Raw genomic sequence first — 24,345 nt, forward strand, 5'->3', positions numbered from 1 at the left:
GCCCTACTATTTCTCATACGAGAAGACGGTGCATACCTCTTGTGGTGCCACCTGGCCATGTAAAAGCTCTTGTCCAGCTGTCCATCACAAGGACAGTGAGTGGTACAGAAAAGCACTTTCGTTTAATGAAAGGCCAAAAACAGTATAAAAATAAGATTTTGGTTTCTAGGAGAAGATTTTTGTCAAACATAATTTTATCCTTTAGTTATCCTTTGGCCAAAGTTTCCAGAGGGAAAAACAAGTTTTTTGCCCAGCCTTCACCAGTCATACCACCTTCTATTTCATATACCTGACACTGGGATAGAGCGTGTGTTGTTAATGCACAGACATTATCAGGAATCTTTATTATGGAAATGTTTAACTCACAGAGATTGCAAAACTGTTGGTTGAAGATTGAAAACTCCAGGACTTGCTGAATCCACCAAGAGCAGCTTAGTGCAATTGCTGCATTAAGTCATCACCATTGCACACACAAAACTTTGCTGTGGGGTTTGCTAGTGTTGGAAGACGGTATTTTACCACACTGCTCAATTCACAAACCTTTCTGTATACAGGCTTTACAGGCTTTCTGCAATAAGGCTTTGCAGATTTGGCAAAGTAAGAGAGCAAGAATTTTTTTGTTGTTGTTGGAATAACAGATTAAGTTGCAGGATAGCATTTTACTTACAAATCAACCATTTACTCATACTAAAAGCTCATCCAGAAAGAGAGAAACAGAAAAAACAGAATGCCTAAACCAAAAGCAGATGGATAGAAGTAAATATATTTATTCTCTTAGTGATGATAAAATAAAATCTTAAAACAACCTGACTGGCATTCTTTTTTTTTCCCCATTGGCATCACTAAAGATTACACTTTAAGAAAATATAAAACTGGTATTGTAAAGTGAGAATTCATCCTTTCGTTTGTTTGCATTTTTTCACATGGACGCCTGGAGTGAGGAACACCTCATTTTGAGATTGGGGGAATTACCATGAGGAAATAAATACAATTTTCTATTATTCTTCTTGCCAGAATCAGTTGAAGTGTATAAGCTACAAAAATATTTTTGAAAATAATTCTGCATATAGAAAAATACTGTTAAAAATTTGGACCACAAAACAGTGCAAACAAGAAAAATCATAACCAGCCTGCTAGCAAAAGATTTCAAGTTACCTTTTTTGCCCAGGAATCACACTGTTCTTGTTATTGTCTTACAAACAAAAAGAAATTAAATTTGGTTTATGAAAAAAGCAATATCTTTATATCCTTTTATAAGGATATTGTGAGGTGCTGTAAGTGTACAGTTTAAAAAAAAAAAAACAGTATTGTTTCTTTCCATGTGGAGAGGCAGAACTAACAAGGGAAATATTGCAGTATTGAGAGGAGGGCAGTGTTAGCTCTGCGTGCATGCTGTGCACAGAAGCCTCCACATCTTCGTGAATGACCCAGTCTGGTTCTTACACTGGGAGGAAAACTGTGAAATTGCAGAACTGTAAAATCATTACTACCCTGTGGACAACCAGTCTGGTTCAGGACAAGGACTTGAACTTGTCTTTTAATTTGAACTGTGTGACCTAACCAGCAGGCCACCAAGAGGATGTCTTTTTTTCTAAGGAAAATGCATACAGACATATGTATGTGTATTTTATATAAACATAAAAACACACACACAATATATGCATATGTATGTCTATGTACATATATGAGATTCATCCTGATAGGGAGTTTTTCTATTTTGTGTCTCAAAATAGACTCAAGACTCAACTGAAGGTAACAGATTTTCTCACATTACTCCAAGATGAGACAGGTTGGCAACCCACATGCAGATTGTGTGGGGAGCCCCAGGCTTATACTTAAAACCCCAGGTCAGACCCATGCATTAGTATCTTTATTTCATGGAGTAGTTGTAGAGCCTCTACCTCCTCACTGCAGTACCTACTCTAATTCTTGTCTTGGTAGACTTGCTGTGATCCTTGTCATAAAATTCAGAAACAATGTGAATTTGCAAAATGCTATCTATGGTGCCACATTTACAGCCTGTATCTGAAAAGTCTCACTGCAAAACTAGCAAACCTTAAATCACAGAGGAATTCCCTGGTAATTATTGGTACTGATTGATCTCTAATAATTTCAGGTCCAGGGCACACTGGCATGCAGGCAGTCAGAGTTTTTTTTTCCCAGATCAACCCAAGCAAAATCACAGAGGCTGTGTCTATGCCCAGGAATAAAAGTCTGTCGTGTATCCTGCCTTGGCACAACTGAAATGCTAAATGGGAGTGGTGCTTAGTCACAGTAACTCCCAAACCATGCTAGTGAACCCTTCTCTCACCCATCCACGGTGTGTAGGACAGGCTCTCCTGGGATCTCTGTCTTGCCTTGACAAAGTGGATAAAGAGGTCAAGGTCAGCAGCGCAGGGAAGACCCAGGTATGGGTCAGCATGCAGAGTGACAGCTAGGAGGCACCCAAACCAGCAGATTACAGCACAAACACCTTTCCTCTTACTTCTGGCCAGTTCAGCTCACCATTTTAAAGGCAAAGACTATCTCAAATGAGCTTTGATTATCCATAATGGATTCTTTCTGACTGGTTGTCAACCTGAAAATTAAAATGGCTGGTTGAGAAAGCACAACAATGTGCTGCAGCAAGGGGAGATTTATCATTTTTTCTCTAACGAAGACATCACCACCGGTGTAAATCAAAGAGGCTAGATATCATTAGCCAGTGATATTTTCCTTAAAAATCAAAATGTCTTTGTCCACAAAAGCAAAAACCAGCATACAAATTTCAGTGTATTTGTTTTACTAATGGCAAAACTAAAATTGTTTTCTTTCCTTTTCAGCAACACACTGGACATAGATGAAATCAACAGACTGTGCACATTTTTTAATAAGATAAAGATGTAAAATGAGGAGATAAAAGAGAGATGCATTCATGAATGCTAAGTTATTCCAACATTTAAATTAATTATATGCTTAAAGAGTGATTGTCTCTTTTTATCTTCTTCTAACTTACAAGTCAAAAAAGAGATCAAGAAACACAGCTGGGCATTTATTAATTCTATTCTTCCCTCTACAATTAAACTTTAATCTATTTCAAAGGACATTTGTGTTCTGTCCAATGCAGTTGCCACTTGAAGCAGGGATGAAAGATAAAAGATATGAACATTACCTGTAGCAGCATTTTAGGGGAAATTTGGTCTCTGGAAGAAATACACTTTGCAGCAAAAGAAGCAAAGGTTTTTGTACAGTGGGTTATACACAAAATTAGTTCTAATTGATTTTTCTACAAACAGATAACTGGCTTTCCTTTTTGAAAAGTAACATCTGTGAAGTTTTATTTAAATATTTTACCTAATCTGAGTAGTCTTTAGAAAAATCAAGAACCAAAATCCTTTAATGTCATTAGCCCTCAGCTGGGATTCGTCATAAATAACCCTCTATAGCTTTAAAGCTGATGTAAAACTTGTATAATCAAAACCAAGACTTCAATCACAAGTAGCAGGTTTTTAAATCCAAATGTTTATCAAAAGATCTGAACCCTTTCTTCTCACAATGAGGAAGAGTAGCATCAATGAAAAGCAGCATGGTTTCCCCCTCCCTGCAGACAAAGCACCCGCTGTCAGTGGCTGCACACATCAGTCTTCACCTTGGGCTGGGCAGCAGGATCTGTCTGCCTTCCCCTGGAGCTGAAGTGCAATCCAGAAAGGAGGGATCTGTAATCATGCTACTGTGAAATATTAATATTTGCCAGGCTACGAGAAGCTACGGCTGCCTCAGACATCAAATTAGATCAATTGGCCATCTGGGGTGAACACATGGAAGAGCATACAGAGAGCGGTGAGCAGCAATTAGTCTTCTGAGGGTTTCAGGAAGGAGACTAATCAGTAACACAGAGATCACATCTATAACTTCTATAATTTGAAGAACTTTTACCTTTAATGTGATTTAAAAGCCCTAAACAAATAAGAATACCCACCTAATGAGACAGCTATTGGTCTGATCTAGCAGATACAGGAAATGGAGCCTCAAACCTTGACCAGCTGCCCTCAGCCAAGGGTACTAGAAGCCTTTGTTGCAGGCACTCCACAATAAGGGAGGGTCAAGCACACTCTGCTGTTGCGGTGGAGACCCTTATAAGGGTCAGGCTCAGATCACAGCACACAAAGTCAGCAGTTTGGACAGAAGAAGGGATCTTTCTCTGAGTTCAAACAAGCCTAAATGTTCTTGGGCATAGTAGTGATGTTCCACAGGGCATATTGCCCAGCAGGTGTTGGAACAGCTGTCCCTGCCAGGAAAGAGGATGCATGGGTGCACTGCCCTCAAGGCTGAGGAAACTGGCTGTGCTTTCAAGTGAAGTTTGGGCCAACTGACCCTGACTTCCTTAAGGCCACCATGAGGCAGCAGTGGCAGCAGCAGGTGACTCCCTGCTGCAAGGGAACAGCGGCACTGCTACCAGCCTGACCAGCTGGCTGCAGAAGTTTGCAGCGTGATGGGAACCTGGATCTGGGTGTTGGGGGGACTGCCAGAGCTTGCCTGACCCCCTGACTATTACTCCATGATGTTCTTAAATGTAGACACCAATGACAGTACTGGGAAAGCTGGAGAGTATCCAAAGTGACTACAGAGATCTGGGGGTGGCAGTCGAGGACATGGTGATCCAAGGTTCTCTTCTCCCCTGCCAGCATGGAGAGAGGAGGTCTCTGATAGTGCATGTCAGCCATTGGTTGTGGAGCTGGCAAAAGGATTCTTGTTTCTGTGGTCATTAGACCTTGTCTTAGGATAAACATGTGCTTGAGCAGGGGTTAGGCCAGATGACCTCCAGAATTCCCTTCTGGTTTTAGCTTACCTGTGATTCCATGAATATATCATAAAGTACAGCAGATATTATTCTCATTCCAGGTGAGGGATGCTTGATTCTGTATTTTTGGCTAAAGCTATATCTGGTAAAAAATGAGACCTAAAGTATGTTCCTGAGAAAACATTGAGAGAGAAGATTTTTATTTAAATTATGATAGAAAAAAAAATAAACAGAATCAACAGCCAGCAGTTATGGCCAGGACTGGACAGCTGGTCCAATTCCATTTCCTGAAATGATACATAACCCTCTGCAAGGCTTACCCTGTGGGAGACAAAAGAGCAAAAGCTGCCTCTTCCCCCTCTTAAGCCTTTTACCCAAGTTCCTTCTGCCCCAGTTCCTCTCTTTTCTGCTGGAGGAGTTTTCTGCCATTCACAGGAGAGCAGCTGAGCAGAAACTGGCAAACTTCTGCTGCCTGCCACCACTTTCCCTCTACAGATGAGTGGCAGAGTTACACCCTGCCTCCTACCGAGTTATAGGGTTACAGACAGTAAATGGTAGCTGTGCACTTATAGTGAGAGCAAGGAAGTTTAGCTGGGATAAATGATCCCTGCTTCCTCCTGGGGTGTTACTGAAAGCAAAAAAGAAGTAAAATTACTTAGGCCTATTAATTGTCTCCCCTTACTCATGTCAGTCAGGCATAACTTCTCAGAGGTTAGTAAACTACACTGTAAACTGAGATAACTAAGAGTCATCTCTCCATAATAGGAATTTGGCAGAAAATATCTTTTATAAAAGCAAAAGCAAGAAGAGACCTCACATCTCTGAATACAAGGCTATCTATATCTTTTGACCCCAGCAAAAACTTGGGACCACTTCCATATTATTTTAGAATAGAAGAGCTAGCTTGATATTCTTTCTGAATGACCTGGTAGAAAATAATGAAATATATAATTATACCAATTTATACTCAGATTCTAGCAAAATATAAATATTGAATTTTATGTCTAATTGCCACTTACTCATTGCTTCATAAATTACTGCTATTTAGTAGCAAACCATTTGCTTAACATGGTGTTGCGCATTTTATATCAAACAGTTGTGGGCTTTTTTTCTTCCCCTACTTTGGTTAAAATATATAGCTCCCTTTGGAATTGTTAGATTAATTTGGTTTGTTTTATAGTTTGGATGTGAATGGCTCACAGTCCATAGGGTCTAGCTTTCCTTTTATAAATAATTCCCTTTTTACGGTGCAATTAGGATGCACTGTGTTTTTGCAACACACCTCAGAGGGAAGCATGACAAATAGGAAGTACTAAAAGTTCTGTTGCTTTTCCTCCCTGACACAAGCAGAACCTCAAGAATCCAGAATAAGGACTGTAATGGTGTTTCTGCATATATTCAGTTCACAGTTTCTACTGTGTACCATAATTTTTATTCTGATGCTTTACCATGCTGCTGCCTCTGTACTTGATATTTACCTCTGTCAAGGGGCTTCTCAGTATTATCTATTTATCTATGCAAGCATAGAACAACACATGTATTTTGTAATGAATTTGAAGTTATTTCTGTAAATGTTAACAGGTGTTTACAAAATATATACAGATATTTAGATTACATTCAGCTCATGACCAAAACTGAATTTATGGCAAATAATAAGAACTGAGATGATAAGAATGAGAACTGAAATTATAAGAATTAGATTCCTTGTAACTTATAACAACAGCATAAGAGATGATGAGATGTTGTGAGGGGTTTTAAGTGAGCAATTACAACTCTACCCATTCTAATGGATATTTTTATTCTTCTGCCTACATTGAAGATGTATAGCTGAGGTACCCTCAAGGTACATGTAAGCCATTTCAACAGACAATTTATTTTTTACATCAAGTCACAAAAAAAAGGCAATAAACCAAAAAAACAAACCAAAACCAAACCAAAACAAAAAACAATCCCCAACTCCTTTATGTAAAGGAATACACATACACAAAAACAAGCTCCTTTATGGAACAGATCTATGTGAAAAGGTTTTGCATCAGGATTTAAAAAATATATGTAGAAGAAAATAAAGAAAATATTTGTTACTGTGTCCAGCTATCACTTATTCTTTGATAAAATCAGCAAGCAATTTCCTTCATTGATATGTCACAATCAATGCGCTAATGTTAAGTCTTTTATTGAAAATGTTCCCATGGCCATACTCCCATTCTCTCCTCCTGTCTAGAAAAGTTACAATTACAAAACCACAAAAGAGAAACAGCATCTCATGACAAAGGTAAACAATCACATATTTTACATGTCAAATACAAACTTTTCTTTTTCATTATTCGAAAATTGCTTCAAAAATTTTAAATAGTGAACAAAAATGCATTCTAATCCATCTGCATGCTTTTAACAACATGCTAACAGAAAGATGAACTACAAATTATAAATATATCATTTGCACTGAAGTGTTCAGTTTGTACTCTTTTATAAATGCATCAGCTTGTTGAAACCACAAAATCACAAGTCAGATATTAAGAAATAAAGTCACCATTAATATTCAATTTGCAAAGAAAGTAAACCCAGTCAGCATCATTTGCTTCATGAAATGAATCTACATTCGTGTCATGAAAAATCAGAAAAGCACAAGTGCTATTTGTTCCATTACAATTGTATTACAGTTCACACTCCAGGTGAGCATAAAAGAGTGAATATGTAAAAGAAATCAAAATGGCTTGGGGTCAGATTTGTTTTGGCATATGAGATGGGAAGCAAATAGCAGTGATGTGTCACTTTCCCAGATCTTGCCCTAATAAGGGCCCCTTGCATCTTCCAGGGGAGTATTCAAATTTCATAAGACACATAAAACACTCATTAGACATCATTGTTCATATAGCCAACTCTGTGAATTAAGCTCTCTAAACCTGTAGGCTCTTAAGATGGACTCTACTCCCCCCCAGGCTCTCTCACACACACACAAATACACACACACACACACAAAATCTGTCATTACTGCCTTGTAAGATTCTGGGGCTATCCGAACTCATGAAGACCACATGAAGAGAAGCCAGTTGTCCCATTATATTTTCTGATTGGTCTTCAGTCAACTTTATTCAACCACAATCAATCTATTTAGTAGATGAAAATAATGTTGCCTATGCCAGGATTGGTGCTAGGGCATCAAATAGTTTTTTTACGAGTAGTTTCTTAAGAATGGGACTTCTGAGTTCTCACCTGCACTCTTCAACATCAGACAGAAAACAGGTCCAGCTGTGTTTGGAAATGCTGTCTTGAACTCTTCACTCAGAAGGGATGCAAAGCCTTGGGAGAGTCCACTGTTAACCTTGAAAGAGAATATTTCATTACCCAGGCTTTGCTGGCTCCTCATCATGGAAAGTTTGATTCTACCCTTTGAGCATCCCCTGAAGCTCAGTAAAAAATATCCCTATATATTTGCTGTCTTCATGTGCTTTGAGAATGCATATCATCATATTGTCTTTCATAATTTTATTTTTCTCACTGTCTGTCCTAATATATATATATATAATATAATATATAATATAATATATATTATATATATATATATGATGTGTAGGCATGCTCCTTACTGGATTACCAGAGGCTTCCAATTTATTTTCTTTTATTTATTTTCTTTTATTGTCTTTTATTTGTCTTTGCCTTTTTTTTTTTTTTTCCTTAAATGCAGAGAGAGAGCTCATGAAGAAAAGAATGCCTGAAGATTTAAACAAGGGCTTTACAGTGAGGCAGTGAGGAGAGAACCTGGGAAAGCAAAGCTAGCAAACATAATATACTTATATACTTGTTTCAATAGTATTGCTTAAGATACACTGCCTGGAACTGAGCAAGTTAATTTTTGCTGGCTTTTTCTTTTGTTTTGTTTTATTTATATTATTTTTGTTGCAAAACAAAATAAAAATTATCCATCAAATTAAAAAACAAATTGAAAATCATCACACTACTGAAGAACTGAGGTAAACAAAAATACTTCTGAAAACAAGTACATTTTGGGAGTGGGAGTAAGTTATTTTTAAAAAATAATATGCCTGTTCTCTTAATACAAAAAATCCCCTTTTGTGCAAATGACGAATATATAGGGTTTTTATTATTTAAAATAAGAACCTGAGCTCTACATGCAGATATGTGGACAGCTGTGTGTCTTTATTCCTATGACTGCCACTGTGGACACTATGAAAAATAGCAAAGCACGCAGGGAGCAAGTAAAATCATGTTACATGTACATACAGTATGAAAGCTAATATTTTTCTTCAGCTTCACAGTGCTGTGTCTTTCTCCTTTATGCATTTTTATTAAGCTCTCCAGAGAAGCCATTGCTTTCAGTTGATCTTTATGTTAGTGAACACATTCTCAGAGCTTAATAAATAGTCAGGGATGCTGTGCAGATTTGTGGCTCACAGTGAGAGGGCAGCTCAGTAGGGGAGTGTGTAGAGATGTGAAAAAGCTGTTCAGACACTGAAAACTCTGTGGACTGGGGATGTGTGAAGAGGCTGCATTCTTAGTTTACATCTGGGTGGATACAATATTGAAGAAAACATAAAAATTCTTCATGTGCTGAAAAATGCTGAGATGTTGAAATGGAGAACCAATGGCTTAGGAACAAGAGGAAAAGAAAGATTTTTACTGGAGTACTTATGAAACTGTTAATGTTGTACAAAAGTCTTTTGAAAATTCATAATTTTTGGCAGATTTTTCCCATGTTAATGTATCATGGACATCATCAGTAGAAATACAGGCTATTTGTATGTTTCTTAGTTGAATGAGAAAATAATAATCCTCTTTCCCTTGTAAACAAAAATATTATTCCTGTCCTTTTCCATAGTTTCAATAGGGAAATGGCATCATCTCACCTGTCTTTGCAGGACAATATACAAAAATCCTGCTGCTGGGAAGCAACAGCAACAGCACTGCAAAAATGTTCTACCATGAGACATGTTCATGTCCCAGAAACACAAAAACACAGGAGATTCAAACTGTATCTGTATCGATCCTGATGTTATCAGTCAGCCTCTACACACACTGGGCTTCCTAATGGAAAACTACTGAGAAACATCAATGAAGTGAAACAAATTTTGTTCCACTGTCATTTTTCAGAAAAGGAAGATGGACTGCAACACAGTAGAAAAAAAAATTGGAGAAGAAAATCAAAACGGACCCAAAGATGTAATTTTTTTTTCATATTTTAGACTCAAACTCTATCATTCAGTTTGACAGTTGTACTCAAATAAAATGAGAATATTTATCTTTAACCCTTATCCCCTCACTGATCTAAGATCATCCTAAGATCGTCCACAAAAAAAAGTGTTAGCAAATCTTCAGAGGCAGAATGCATCGAGAGGTCATACTGTTATTTAAAGTGTTGTATTACCTTATCACAACATCATAATAAATCCAGGAAGTATGGCCATATTCAGGACTCAGTAGTGTGAAATCAAAGATCACATCACAGTCTGTCAGCTATGCTCTCCTCTGCACCTGTACCAGTAAGCTGATGTACTTTGCAAGGCAGGCTTTTATGATTACAGGGTGGAGAGAAAGCTCAACAACACTAACAAATTATGGAGTGGCTTTTGTAGTATTTCAAGAGTCAGGAATCTCTGAAATTCAGTTCTGATATCATTGTCTGACACTGCCTCAAATCCTCTTAGTCTCCACTCCTCAGATTTGAATATATAAATAAGTGGTCAATGTAGAAATTGCACAAATGGTTATGTGGACAGCTAAGCAGATGAATAAGAGAGTTCTTCTGCTAGGTATTTTTTGTAGTATTTTTTCTGGCTTGTTTCTGGACCAAGAAGCAGGATAGGTTTGGCACTGTGTGAAGAGTAATTTAGGAAGTTAAAGTTGTACAGTTCATTTGAACACAAGCATGATAAATTTTACAAGATTTATATCTTTTTTACAAGATATAGCTGGTATGATGTGCAACCTTCAGCTAGGAGTAAATCTGTCCAGCTCCTCAGTGTTTCTTGCAGACCACATGCCTTTTCCTTGGCTCATTCAACAATGGCCTCAGTGCTTATAAACTCTTTACAATAATGCAGGTTATTTTTCAGATTACCTTCAAGCTCAATACAGAATTCTAGCCATGTCTGCACCTTAGATTTGCTATGTTCAAAAATAACTAAAATGGGAATTTCTGGGGAATATGATGCTTATGACAGTATTTGAGAAGGTGTTTGTAGGCAGGTGTTAGATAGGTATTTTTCATGACAATTAAAATCTTATTTCATATTTGACAATAAAAATTCCTTTTGCTTTTACCTTTGAAGCATATTATATAGATACAAAGTCTTGTTTCACTCTAAACACTCATTTTGGATGCAACACTACATGATAAGAAACCTTTGAAATATCTCTCCATTCCTTCAGAAAAAGAAAAAACAAAAGCAAACAGATCCTTTTGGGACATGAAAAACCCTCATATGCTGTATAAAGGTCCTAGCACAATGCCTTTTTTTCTAGTCCTTCTTTTTTTAATCCAAGATAGGAACACAAGCCCGAGGTAAATTGTTTTTCAGTGAAACTGGATTTTGTTTTGAGCTCTGAGTGTTTTTCTATTAGTCTCTCTTAGTGCATGATGGCAGGTGCTGTGTACGCTCATTTTATCTCTCTATGTGGTTAGCTGTAAGCTTGAAAATCTTGATCTAGACACATCTCTGTCCCTGCAGCATATTAAAAAGAATGATTGCCAGTGGTCTAACTTTTACCTTTTTTTTTTTTTTTCAATAGAGAGAGTGACAAGGGAGATGACAAAGTGAAGAGCGAGAAAGTGCAAAAAAAGCAGGAAAGAAAGCCTACCAATCTCACTCATCATCTGAGACTGATGTCAAAACAAATGTCTGGTGAGTGAAAGGGATGAGGTTTGCCATTTCACTCCAGCTCTAGTTGTAGCCTGCCTCAGTGCTGTGATGTGTGGGTCCACACTCTCCACAGCCCTACGTTTGCAGGAATATCTGTCTGTAAGCATCAGTTTCCCTGTCAACAACACACATTTGCTCTGTGTTGCAGTGAGTGTGGGCACGGGCATCTGAAAAGAGTAAAATCTGCCTCTTTGGCACATAACATCTTGTGGTTTTTCCCATTAGATAATATATTTAAAGTGTTTTCCCTCCACCCATCCATCTAATTCTCCTTTCTTTTTTTGCACTATTATTTTCCTCATTGTGATGACTAGAACTATGAAACCTGGCAACAAGCTACAAGCTTGTTTTTACTAGTGATGGCCCAACATGAATATCCTTCCTGAAAAAATTTGCAAAAGAAGTCTTTTTTTTTTTGTGAGACTTAAGTTACAGTTAACCTGGTTGCCAACATAGGTGCTTCAGAGAAATAACAGTGAAAATCACTGTCCTATGTTAGTTTACGTCCCAAAGCCTGAAGTCAAATAATCAGAGAGCTTCAGAAAAGATGAAGAGACTTTAACTCCAGAGGACTGGAGATTAAATTGTAAAAGCTCTGGCACATTGTATCTGTTTTGCTTTGCATATGACCCTCATTTTCCATAGCATTTAATACCATTGATTGGTTATTTTCACTAAAACTATGTTAGAAGCACATTTTTGCATTTGCATTTGCATTTGCATATTGATATCTGTAGGTGAAATCCATGTCCCAGTTTTGACACATTACAAAGAGCATCATAGCAATCTTGAAGTCATTGTTATTTCACCTATTTGCCATTAAAAATAATCATGTCCTCCCTCCAGATTATTTGCAATTTCATGTGTCAGAAGATGAACTCTCAGGAAAAACACCATCCAGAACAGGAGCAAAACAAGAATGATAGAATCACCACCTATTACTTGAATTCATCTCGCCTAATTACCCTGATTTTAACTGTTTCTACTCTGACAGTTATTAAGTATACATCTGGTTTCTGGATTTCTAAGTTTAGTATCTATATAATATTTTTCATTTTTGCATCAAGTAGTTTTATCAGGAAACATTGAGTATTTGAAACTATACTGCAGATTGTGGTTCTGTTTGTTTTGGTAAAATGTGTATCTCTTTTGTAAACCAGTTCATTCAATTTTGGTTTTAAAAATTCCTTCAAGAAATGGGATTGTATTAAGGATATGTATATAAGGAGTTATCTTGTGTGTTTTTCCTTTGATGGAAATCATTCTGATACTCAAAAGACATTTTGTGCCCCTATCTGACTGGGATACTGGAAACTCTTTGCTTTGCCTCCAGATTTTACTTTCTCCAGTTTGCCATTCCCTTCAGACTCTTAATATCAGTGATATGAAATGCTGTGCACTGATAGGTATTGACAGGTCCTGATTAAAATTCATTTCACATTGCCTGCTATTACTTCAAAGGAACAAAGATCTTTTTTTGAAAGAAAACCTAAGTTTTCTTTGAGGTGCTAAGCATGAAAACTGTCTTTGTTTGATAGCCTCCTCTCTTTTCAACTCAATGACTGGTCACTACTGAAAATCTGTAAAAGCTGGATTTTGCTTTTGTCACATCCAGGTGCTGCTGGCAGCTAACAAACAGCTATTTGGAAAGCAGTGCTTATCCTTACCAATTTCCTTAGGCAGAAGAAATAGAAAAAAGTTACCACAGCTTGAAGCACAAAATTTATTTTCAGGCTATATATTTTGTATATTTTGACCCAAGGGAAGCTGTTTAATTTCAATGCAATTTTCTTCTGTTCATGGACATTTAGAACCTGGTAGTTAAATCTAATTCCCCTTTCACTCTGCTTGCAAGTTGCAAGTAAACTTCTGGTAACTTTTGCCTCCTTTTCCTGACTCTGAACACATCCAAGTCAATTTTGCATTACAGGCATGTGGGACCTAAATGGAAGACCGTACAAAAACTTGCCATCTGAAACTGAACTGAAACAAGTAAATCCAAACAGAATACTTCTCTTGAATTCACTTCCTTACCTCAAACAGTTTCAATCGATTTCTAAGAACCAAATTGCTACCACAAATTTTAACCGTCAATCCTTACTTCAGTCACCAGGGTCACGTGGAAAATAAAAGCATAGATCCTTGGGTCTTATCTTTTCCTTGGACTAGTTCTGTTCTGATTTCTCTGCACTTATTACTGCCAACATGTAATACACAATGCAACTGACAGCTGAGAAAATACCCTGTTTTGAAAGTGATATTGTGTTCAGGAAAGATGTGAGTCCTATATTTTCCAGGTTTGCCAGAGAAAAGTAGCATATTAATAAAACATTATAAAACTCATGGGTTAATTTAATAAATATATTACTTTAGCCAGTCTACACTTTGAAAATCTCAGCAATAAAAGACAGCATTATAGTTCAGACCTGCTTTCAGTGAAAAGTTCTCAGCACTGCCAGTCTTCCCCGGCACCCAGCCAGCAAAGGCAACTGTTGTTGGCATAATACCTCACATGGTGCAAACAGACCCTCCACTGTGATCCTCCAGCCACCATAAAAATGGCCTATCAAATCTGCTTGTTGCAGGTTCTCAGCAGTAAAAATGGTGCCTCCTCTTTCCATGGGACCCAGTAAACTCACAGGCTTCAGAAAGTGGCATTTCCGCATTAAGAGCAAGTAGCCTCAGTCCACACCAATCCTTAGCCTGTGTCAGCTCCTAAATGCTCATTGCCAGCTGGCACATGGGCACTGGCAATACTGCAAGGATGCAAAAAAATCAGTCCTAGCTGAACTCAGTGGTAAAGAATACTAGGAAAGGAGGTGTTTGGGCCATCAGCAGCGTATCAACAGGACTAGGGTTAATAAAAAATTAGGGAAAAAGTAACCCCAGCATTGGTGAATGAGTTCAAGAAAAGTGAACATCCAGGTCGTCTGACTCAGAGGTAACTAAATCTTATGCACAAAGCCCAGATAAGACTAACTGCAAGTCTGATGTAGTCAATGAAGATGAACCTGTTTAGTGAAATACATCTTTAGTAGCCTTCAGTGACTGAAAAGGGGCATGAGACAACTTCATCTTTGAGCAGTTGATTTAAGAAGAACATGTATTCCCTCAATAAGATTAAATGTGGATGGGCAAAATCCAGAACTTTAACACAACGCATAACTTTATCCCAATGCATGCACAACACCAACAGGATTAGCACAGAAAGAAGAGGAAGAATAGAAAGATAAGGGCACCAGTATGGCAGATACACACCTTCATTGCTGCATGTGTGAGGAGGCTGTGTGTCATGCTGCAGTGGAGACTGGGCAGAGGTAATTAACAGCCCCACAACACTGAACAGAACTGGATACAACCTTCAATTATGAGCAATTGCCTTCATTTTCTGCCCACTTCCCTGTCTTCCTCCCTGATACTTCTCAAAAAATGCAGTAGACCATGTGTCGTTGCTGCTTTGACCTGATTTTATTTGCTCAGTACTTCACTAAGCTTCATATTTGTCAATGCATTTTCCTCCTTTTTTGTTGTCTGTACTTTCTCAAGGGGAGGGGATGTTGCCCGTTGTTGCAGCAATGGGCCCCTGGCTGGGAATAATTTGCATTGACTCCATGATTCACAGAAGGCTGATCAATCTATTTATTATATATTATTAAGAAACACATTGCTTTTATAGACAGTTGTGATACAGGTGGAATTTGTGGATATTCTCAGCTCAGTCAGATAGAAAGAGAAAGGTTTTCTAACCAGGCAAGAGCCTGGGAAACAGTTGGGAAAGAATGTAAATAATTCTCTAATCTATCTTGTTATTCACATTGTTTATAGATATGCTCTGCCACTGTGCATCATTCACTGCACACCAATGGTGTGACATGTTTTTACTCTAAGACCAATGAAATTAATCTTCTCGATGTTCTCTATATATAGAGCAGTATATTTGAAATAAATCAGAGCTCATTTTCTTTGCCTTCTGATCTGGAGTTCTCTGTTCCCGTCCTGCTCGACAGCGACAGGAATTGACTGGTCCTCTAGTCCAAGCACCATCACCATCAGCTAATTAAGAAACCACCCACTGGTAAACAAATCTCCATACACATTCCACATGTTCACAACAAAAGGTGCAGCAGGTTAAGATAGGAATTGTTTCTCATTCTTTTCTCTGATCTTCTCACAACCTCCCCCAGGACAATGCCTGGGAAAGTTGTCTGTTTCTCTCTGTGGCCAGAGAGCTGCTGCCATAAGGGGAAGTGCTGAGTTCAGTGTGGGCATTACTTGGCTGACTTATTCTTTCCAAATCTAGCTGAACATAATAGACAAACAAGGGAAAATTACATAGAAATATATCTATCTTTGAGCAACATTTATAGGGAGTGTTTTTTCCATCCTGTGGGATGGAAAAAACCTACTCCATGTCAGGATGAAAACAGTATTTTTCAGAAAAAAAAAATATATTAAAATTATGAAATAACTGTATTTTTAAAGGGAAAATAGGAAATCAAACTTCATGTCTGCAAAGACCTCTTTTATTCCAAGTAACTACTAGCTGAACTATGATAGTCTTCACCTAGCAGCCAGGTGACCTTGCTATTACTTTGTCCCTGGTCTGAACATACTTCAGTCACAAAAATAGCCTGTCCACTGAAAAATGCAAAAACATCTACAAAGAGAAAAGCAGTAGCAGCAATTCTAAGCACCACTACTAGTGTCACTGGTTCATTGTTAAGAATAATATAAATCACCAGTTTAATATCAATAGCCAAAAAAAATATTGTGCATATTCACACTGAGTTTTGTGAGTGAGACTGAGACTCCAGCTGACTTCATTTCTTCATCTTTGCTTAACATTAAAATAATTTTAAAAATTAAGGGGTAAGTCATATGCATAAGGGCTATCAGCTGTGGGACAAAATAATGAGGGTAATGTGTCATTATGGTAATAAGGAGGAAATAAATTCCGTTTTTTTTTGTTTTGAAGGAATTCAGAAGACTGAAAAATGAAATCATAATCTTGTACCTGGACAAGTTGAATGATGTCATGGGCTATGCCACAGGACCCAGGCAGTACCTCCTGAGTTATGACCTCCTTGAACTTGTTCTGTTAATGAGCATACATCTTCAATTAACAGCCCAGGCTCCCCTGAGGCAGCACAAGTGTTGAATCTGCTCAGAGCATTTTGACTGGGCTATCTTAAACATATGCCTTGCAATTGTCATTCACCTTCGTTGCACCATCGTCTACCCTAAAACTCCCTGACTCTACACAGGCCGACAATTTAAAAGACCAAAATTGACAGTCAGCATTCACCTTCTGTCCTGGAAAGACTAAAATTGACATTCCTATGGTCTATTTCAAGAATAATATAGATTAACTAGGAGAGATGTAGCCAGAAAATATCATAATCACCGTATCATAATTACTGAGGAAATGCTGTGAGCCTGCTGGTTCACTTACTAACAGGCGATTTCTCCAGCACAGGCATACTTCCCACAACTGGCAATGACCCAGAAGCTGTACCAGCTTTATTCAGCACATAACAAAATGGCAGAGAGAAATAGTGTGGGGAACCATAGGAACGGCTGCAACTTAGCTGCACATCCCAGTGCAACTACTACAAAAGGTGGAAAAAATATGTTCATTGTGAAATATTTGGTAAGCTAAACTTTTAACAAACCAAGCCTGAATTTTATCAAGTCTGTGTGCCATTCCCACACATTTCCCTGCACTTGAATCACAGGTGTCCAGATTACAGCTTATTAGTTGTTCCTCACTGTTACATTTATGGGTGATGGGGTCAGTTCATATGGATAGCAAAGCTAGCAACCATCCCTGCTGCCATTCCCATTTATTGCACCTCGTTTTATATTGCCACCATTCTATACAAGGCCTTTAGGGTGCCTTCTAGACAAAAGACTCATTCACCTCTTGCAAGGTGAAATGCCTTTCCTGCTACCTCTGCTTTCCTCCTGACCCTATTAGCTCTATTAGTCAGAATTAGATTCCTTACCAGAAACATCAAAGTGGTATTAAAGAGGTAGATTGGAGAATAGCAATAGGAATGGCAAAGCATGTGAAAAAGGGACCGAGAGGAAAAAGACAAGGTGGTAAGGATTTAAGATCTGGCAACTGAGAGGGCCCTGCTGCTGACTGACAAATATTCTACTAATCAGCAGCTGGGATAAGTCATCCAAGGTAGCTTTGTTTCCTGCATTTTATTTGCCAGAGTAACCACATTAACATGGGTCAATAGTTACAACACCTATAATGTCTATCACATAAACCATCATCTAACTGCCTGATTTACTTATTACCATCTGTCATTCAAAAAGCTCTTATTTGAACTCTGCTGCAGTCAGTTCCTCATCAAGGCTTATTTTTATAATTAGATTTTTAAATAGCATGAAAAAATAAGATTCCTGCAGGAATTTTAGCTCAGTGATGATTCATAAGAGGATGGTGATATTGCTAGCTATTTCAGTATATTAAATACAATCTCCTAAATGGGCAAAATCAAAGACCAGAAAACCATCTATGATAACAGCTTTCCACAAAATGCTGATCACTGTTATTATATTTGCATCTCTGTGCATCACAATCTATGTAATACTTGAAACAAAAACCCAAACCAAATAAATACCAGTATGTGCTTAAACACCCAGAATTATGGGGCTCTGAAAAATGATACACTATTCCACTACTAGGTATAAAAAATCCCAGCTGTTTGATACTGTGAGGAAAATATATTGGTTTTACATTTTATAATTTCAAACCCTGTTGTCAACAGGTAACTTATGCTACTTTATATTCCACTCATCACAGCCCACTGTATTTCCTTATGGCAGGACCAAGCAAAATATATCCCTCTGTGCTGACACTACTTGTTTTTTGTCTGCTATAAATGATTTGTGGCTGAGTTTTGAATTTTTGTAAGAGTATTTCCAGAACCTTTAAAAAGAAACAGTACATTCCACAGAGCAGGCATACCAATATTTTAGGAAACAGGAGAAAACCTTTAGTTCATTATCTGACCCTGCTTAATTTTCCTCCTGCTACTTCTTGCCAGAGTCCCCTTGGCCCCTCTTTTCTGTTCAGGCTCATCAAGTAGTCATGGAATCTATTAAACTACTTGCTTTAGGCTATTTAAGCACGTGAGTGTGGCTCACTCCAGCCCATATGTCACACACTGAAATGAATCAAGAATCAGTTTTTCTGTTTTGGTACAATGAAATCTTGGTTAGACATGCCTATGTCTCATCAGTGGAGGAAGGAAATACCACACATGGTGAAAACAGCTGTGACCATGAAAAGGGCTCTCTTTCATCTTGGTACCTTAACCTAATTAAAAGACTCCATTTGCAGTTTCTAGCCTCAACCATTTTCAAACACTTCTTTGACTACTAAGATATTGAATTGTAGATCTCTTCTTGGGTTTGGCAAGGCTGTCAGAGCAAGTCTTTTTAATTACCAAGAAGGCCCACTTGATTTGAAGCCCGGAAATCTGGTTTGTTGGTGATTTTTTTTCTGTCACTTTTAACACTGGAATACTTTTAAAAAGAAATACTGGTCAAATACTGTAATTTCACAGAATCATAGAATCACAGTTGCAGAATCACAGAATGGTTGAAGTTGACACTGTCCTCTGAAAGTCATCTGCTCCAAATCCTCTGCTCAACATAGTGCTGTTTGCACAAAAACTTGTCCCAGTGGCTTTTGATTATATCAAAGGGTGAAGATTCCATAACCTCCCTGGACATCTGGTGCCGATGCTCAGTCACCCTCACAGATAAAAAGAGATTTGAAATGTTTAGAGGGAGTATCCCATGGATCAGTTTGTATCCATTGCCTTGTTCTGTTCACTGAGTACCACCGAAAAGAGCCTGTCTCTGTTGTCTTTGCACTCTTCTTTCATAACCCTGCGCATAGTGATGGGATTCCCCACGTGCCTTCTTTTATTCCATTCCAACACTTATACACAGGGGATATTTCAGGTCCGTGTTAAGGCTGTGGTCCTTCCCCTTGGTGAAGCCATGCTGACACCTCCTGATGACTTTCTTATGGTTTTGTTCCTGGAAATTGTTTCCAGGATTAGCTGCTCCAGCTTTTTCCCACAAATCAAGACAAGGCTGGCCTGGTCTGTAGTCCTCTGGGTGATACGTAACCTTGTAGAGAGAGGTGACACTATTCCAGCGGCGCGCCATTTTTTCCACCCCGACTGGGTCCTGAGAACGCTGCTTGGTGCCTCGGCTCCTCGTCAGGGTCGATGCCGCCGCTACTTACGGGCGCTTCCGTGGCTGCGCTCCGGGTGGGCTGGCCGCGCTTCGTCGTTGGCGCGAGGGAAGGAAACGAAGAGGCAGGGAATTGTCCAAACCTGTCCGCGCGGAGGCTGGGCGCTTTATTGGTCGCAGGAGCCGCAATGGAGGAGCCGCGGCCGCTCACAGCCTCACGTGGACGAATCTGGCCCTGAGTCTGGGGTGCTGTGGAGGGATACAGGGGTGGGACAGGGGAGGATGGGACCTCTCCGCCCAATGAACACAGACGCCATGCCGGTGACGTTGCCACAACGGCCAATGGGCACACGACGGGGGCGCACACGGGGGTTCAGGGCCAGTGGGACCGCGAGAATGAGGTGACGAGCACAGAACTGCCGGGAACCAGACAAGGGAGTGGCATGGGAGAAGATCCAATGGCCAGCAGCTTGGGGCTAACTTCCATGGTGGGGGAAGACATGGGGGACACATGAGGATACATGGAACCAGTAAGCTAACAAAGACCAGAACCCCAAATCTCAACCCAAAACCCAGGATGCAACACACTATGACCTTTTATTTCCTCCAGTCTTTGCATACTTCTCCCAGTTACTGGGACCTAGCAAAGATTGTTGAGAGTGTTCCCCTCAGTGATACCTGCCAGATGCTGTGAGTGCATCCCAGGGACCCATGGATTTACGTATTCCTGGTTCGCTCATAGTTTCTGACCTGATAATCTTCCACCAAGGGTATTTCTTCCTGCAGGGAATCTGCCCTTCATAAAGACCAGTCTTTCTGTAAAGGCTGAGGCAAAGGAGGCAGCTCAGCCTTTCCCATGTCCTGTATAACCTGTCTCATTGAGCAGTGGGACCACATATCCCCTAGTTTTCCTTCTACCTATGTACTTACTAAAGCATTTTATTGATGACCTTGGCTAGGTACAATTCCTTTTAACTTTCCTAGGCCCATCCCAGGATGCACAGACAGTGTTTTACTACTCCTCCCATGTTATTTATAATTATTTGACCCTTTTTATGCTTCCTATAATGTCTTTGAGTTTGGCTAAGAGCTTTTTGTTCAAACACACTGGCCTCCCATCTTGTATGCTTCCTACAATGGAAATGAAGAATCCATTATGTGTTGCCTGCAATAATAAAACATTTTCCAAAATTTTCCATGACCGTATTCTAGGTCACAAAGAAAGCTTCTTCACTTAAACCACTTCATTTCAATACATGACTTAATGGACACCAGACGATTGTTTGGTTTAAACACCATTACTACCTATATAATTAGACTAATATTTATGGCACTAATTTATCAGGCTTCACAGCAGGTTTCATTACCTAACTGAAAAAAAAAAAAAAAGAAAGAAAAAACATTACCCCTAGAAAGGAGAAATTCAAGAACTCAAGCAACTGTTTGCCAACAACATTAGAGACATTATCAGTGTCATGACCTTTGGCCTTTGATACTTTCAAGAGTTGTCCCTAAGGAAATAATCTGCTGGAATGTTAATCTGTTGCTTCTTTGACCTTCTACACATGTACCACATTATTATTACAACCACATGCTTCCCTTTTCATCCTGTCATTTTGACAATGGGACCAATGGGCAATTCATCTCCAGACCAGATAGTAGCAAGAAAGTGGATACCAGTAAATGAAATTAAATTGAGAATGGATATTTCTAAAATCACAGTAAGACTGATTTTCAGAAAGAGACACAGCTTTCTAATTATACACTATGTGAGGTAAAAAGTGTGTGGCACACATATAACAGTGATTTAGAGATAATGTATAGAATGATCACAGCTCTGTCATTTCTTTCAAACTTTTCACAGCTTATTCTTTAAACACACATTTCCCTTTGAACAGCATCTAGGAAGATTTATTACTTGATTTTTTCCTAGCTCCTATCATAGCTCATTCTTTCACCTGACATTTGTTTCATGTCCCAAATTTAGCATGACTGGCACTACCTCAGTGCGCCTTAAAAATAATAACATCAATAAGCTTTAGGGCGGGGGTTGTAGAAAAATAATGACTTGCTGACAATCAGATGTTGTGTCTTTTATTTCCACTTAGAAGTGAAAAATATTGTCATCTCACAAGCCTCCTCATGATGACTCCACATACAGAAACATCTGTTTGCCCTTTCAAAGGCAGCAGCTGCAAAGAGAAAGGTACAGTTCTGTGCTAGCCACACCCAAAATTAGTCCACTTCTTGAATTTTTTGTGTGCTCATGAACTGCATCAACCAGCAAGCGTGCTGTAGTAAAACTTAATAAATGTTGAAAAGTATTTCAATATTTTAATCTGGTTTGATTTTTTATTAATTTCACCTCATTTGAGACATCAAATGTTTGGATATTTCATTATCCAAGAGGAGCCACTTTTGGAAGTTTTCCAAATACTTGGTAGTCTAGGACAACAATCTGAAAATATACCTAACAGCCAAATTGAATTTTATAGTTTCTTTTAACTGTATGCGCTACAGTTTTGAGTTCTAAGCCCTTAAGCCTAAGGGAGGTTTGGTCTCCAAAATTGTTCAAATATTTCTGGCCACTAGCATAGCAATCATATTTAACACATATCCCCAGTTTAAACTACATTGAAAATGCTTGTTTTGAAACTGTAACTACAGAGGAAAATTATCAAAATGAATTTCAGGTCTTGATTTTCTAAAGTGATACAAACATTAAAAGTAACTTTTATGCATTTTTTTCCTCTAAAATAGAAGTTAACATGTTTTCTAAGTCAAAATTAAAATAATCTTTTGAGGCCTTTTATTCTGAGATCACAGTGATGAAGATAAAAAGTCTTCTTAAGAAAAAGAATGGAGGATTAAAGGTCAGTAGATGAGAGAGTTCAAATTATATATCCTGGGCAAGAATAAGGTACTGCAGAAGAATATCAAGAATGTTGGGCTTTTGTCTTACTTTTAAAGAAGCATTTCAGATAATACATCTCTACTGTAGCTGCAATAAAACTGAATGACATATTAATTTTTTGAAAATACAATCTCAAGTTTTGAGGCTTGAACATGCTAACAGGCATTTCAGCACTTTGGAAAATTTCTCTATGCTTCCTGTTAGGCAAAGAGATAAGAAACCTTGGTAAAGAGTCAAAGATACATCACAAAATGTGTGACAAATCTACAAACCAACTTAATGTTTAGACAACAATTTGGGCATCAGAGAAGTCTTTCTTCTCAGTTGACCTGAAACTTTAAAATAAGTAAGATTAGTTTAAAAATAGCCATTTAGAAAAGATTGTTTAAATGCTATTCTATGGACTTGACCCAAACTCCAGTATCCATTTATTGCCTTTTTTTCACTACCGATAGCATTAGAATTAAAACGGTGTGGAAAATTATGACAAAATAATAAAGTGGAAATTAAGTAGAATGGGGTTCATAACAAAGTAAAATGCATTTGAAAAAGATAAGGCTTTTAAGATAAGAAACTTTTAAGGTGTTAGAAATGGCAGATAGAAACATTAATTACAGTAGAAATTTAAATTAAAAATAAATTTTCAGAGTATAACTAATTTTAGCCCATACCAATTTTTTCTGTTGCAAAGATAAAGAAATCCCTAACCACAAAGTACAGTACAAAATAATAAATCTTTCCCCAAAAAATATTTAAATTATGGGGAGGAAAATTACTGAAAAATTTGATAATTTTGTCATTAAGCAGTGGCAGCACTGGCAGGAATGCAGTATGTGCTGCATCCAGAGAAACTGCAAGTATTCATAGAAAGTGAAAAATTGTTAATCAGTGAGTTCTTTCTGAAACTGGAAAGGGTGTAATAGAAACTATAAATTCATAAAGTCTAAACCTCTGTGTTTTGAAGAAAATTGACTGAGACCCTATTTAAGGATAAAATAGTACAAGACCAGGATAAGACTAATTCTGAAAGGTCAAATGAACAGAGTTTGAAAAAGAAATCCTGTCAGAGTCCTTTTGAAATCAGTTGTTTGTGCTTTAAAGGAGTTGCTAGCAGTAGCTTAGCTTTCCTTGAGGCATTTGAAAAATGGCTCAAAATCAGATCATTAAGTGGTGTAGCAATAGAAAATGGGGTAATATAAGACTGTGAACCAAGAATTAATGAAGGAAGAAAGATAAAGCAAATGAGCCATATAGAACTTATGTCCTTTGCCGTGGTTAAGCTACATAAGACTTCTCAATGTCAGACAATGAATACAAATAAACAAGAACTGGGTTACATAAGAGCAAAATTGCAAAATATTCAAAGAATCATAAATTGAGACATGAGAAGTGACATGTGGTTTTAGAAGCCTTTAAAAATTACAAAATTTGGTTATTTAATTTCTGACAGTGTTCCCAGGTGTCAAAGAAGGCCAGAAGTGTCCTGGCACAGTAATAATGTGACCAGCAGGACCAGAGCAGTGACTGTGCTCTGGTACTTGGCGCTGGTG

Source organism: Vidua chalybeata, chromosome Z (genome assembly GCF_026979565.1).
Source record: "Vidua chalybeata isolate OUT-0048 chromosome Z, bVidCha1 merged haplotype, whole genome shotgun sequence".
Lineage (NCBI taxonomy): Eukaryota > Metazoa > Chordata > Aves > Passeriformes > Viduidae > Vidua > Vidua chalybeata.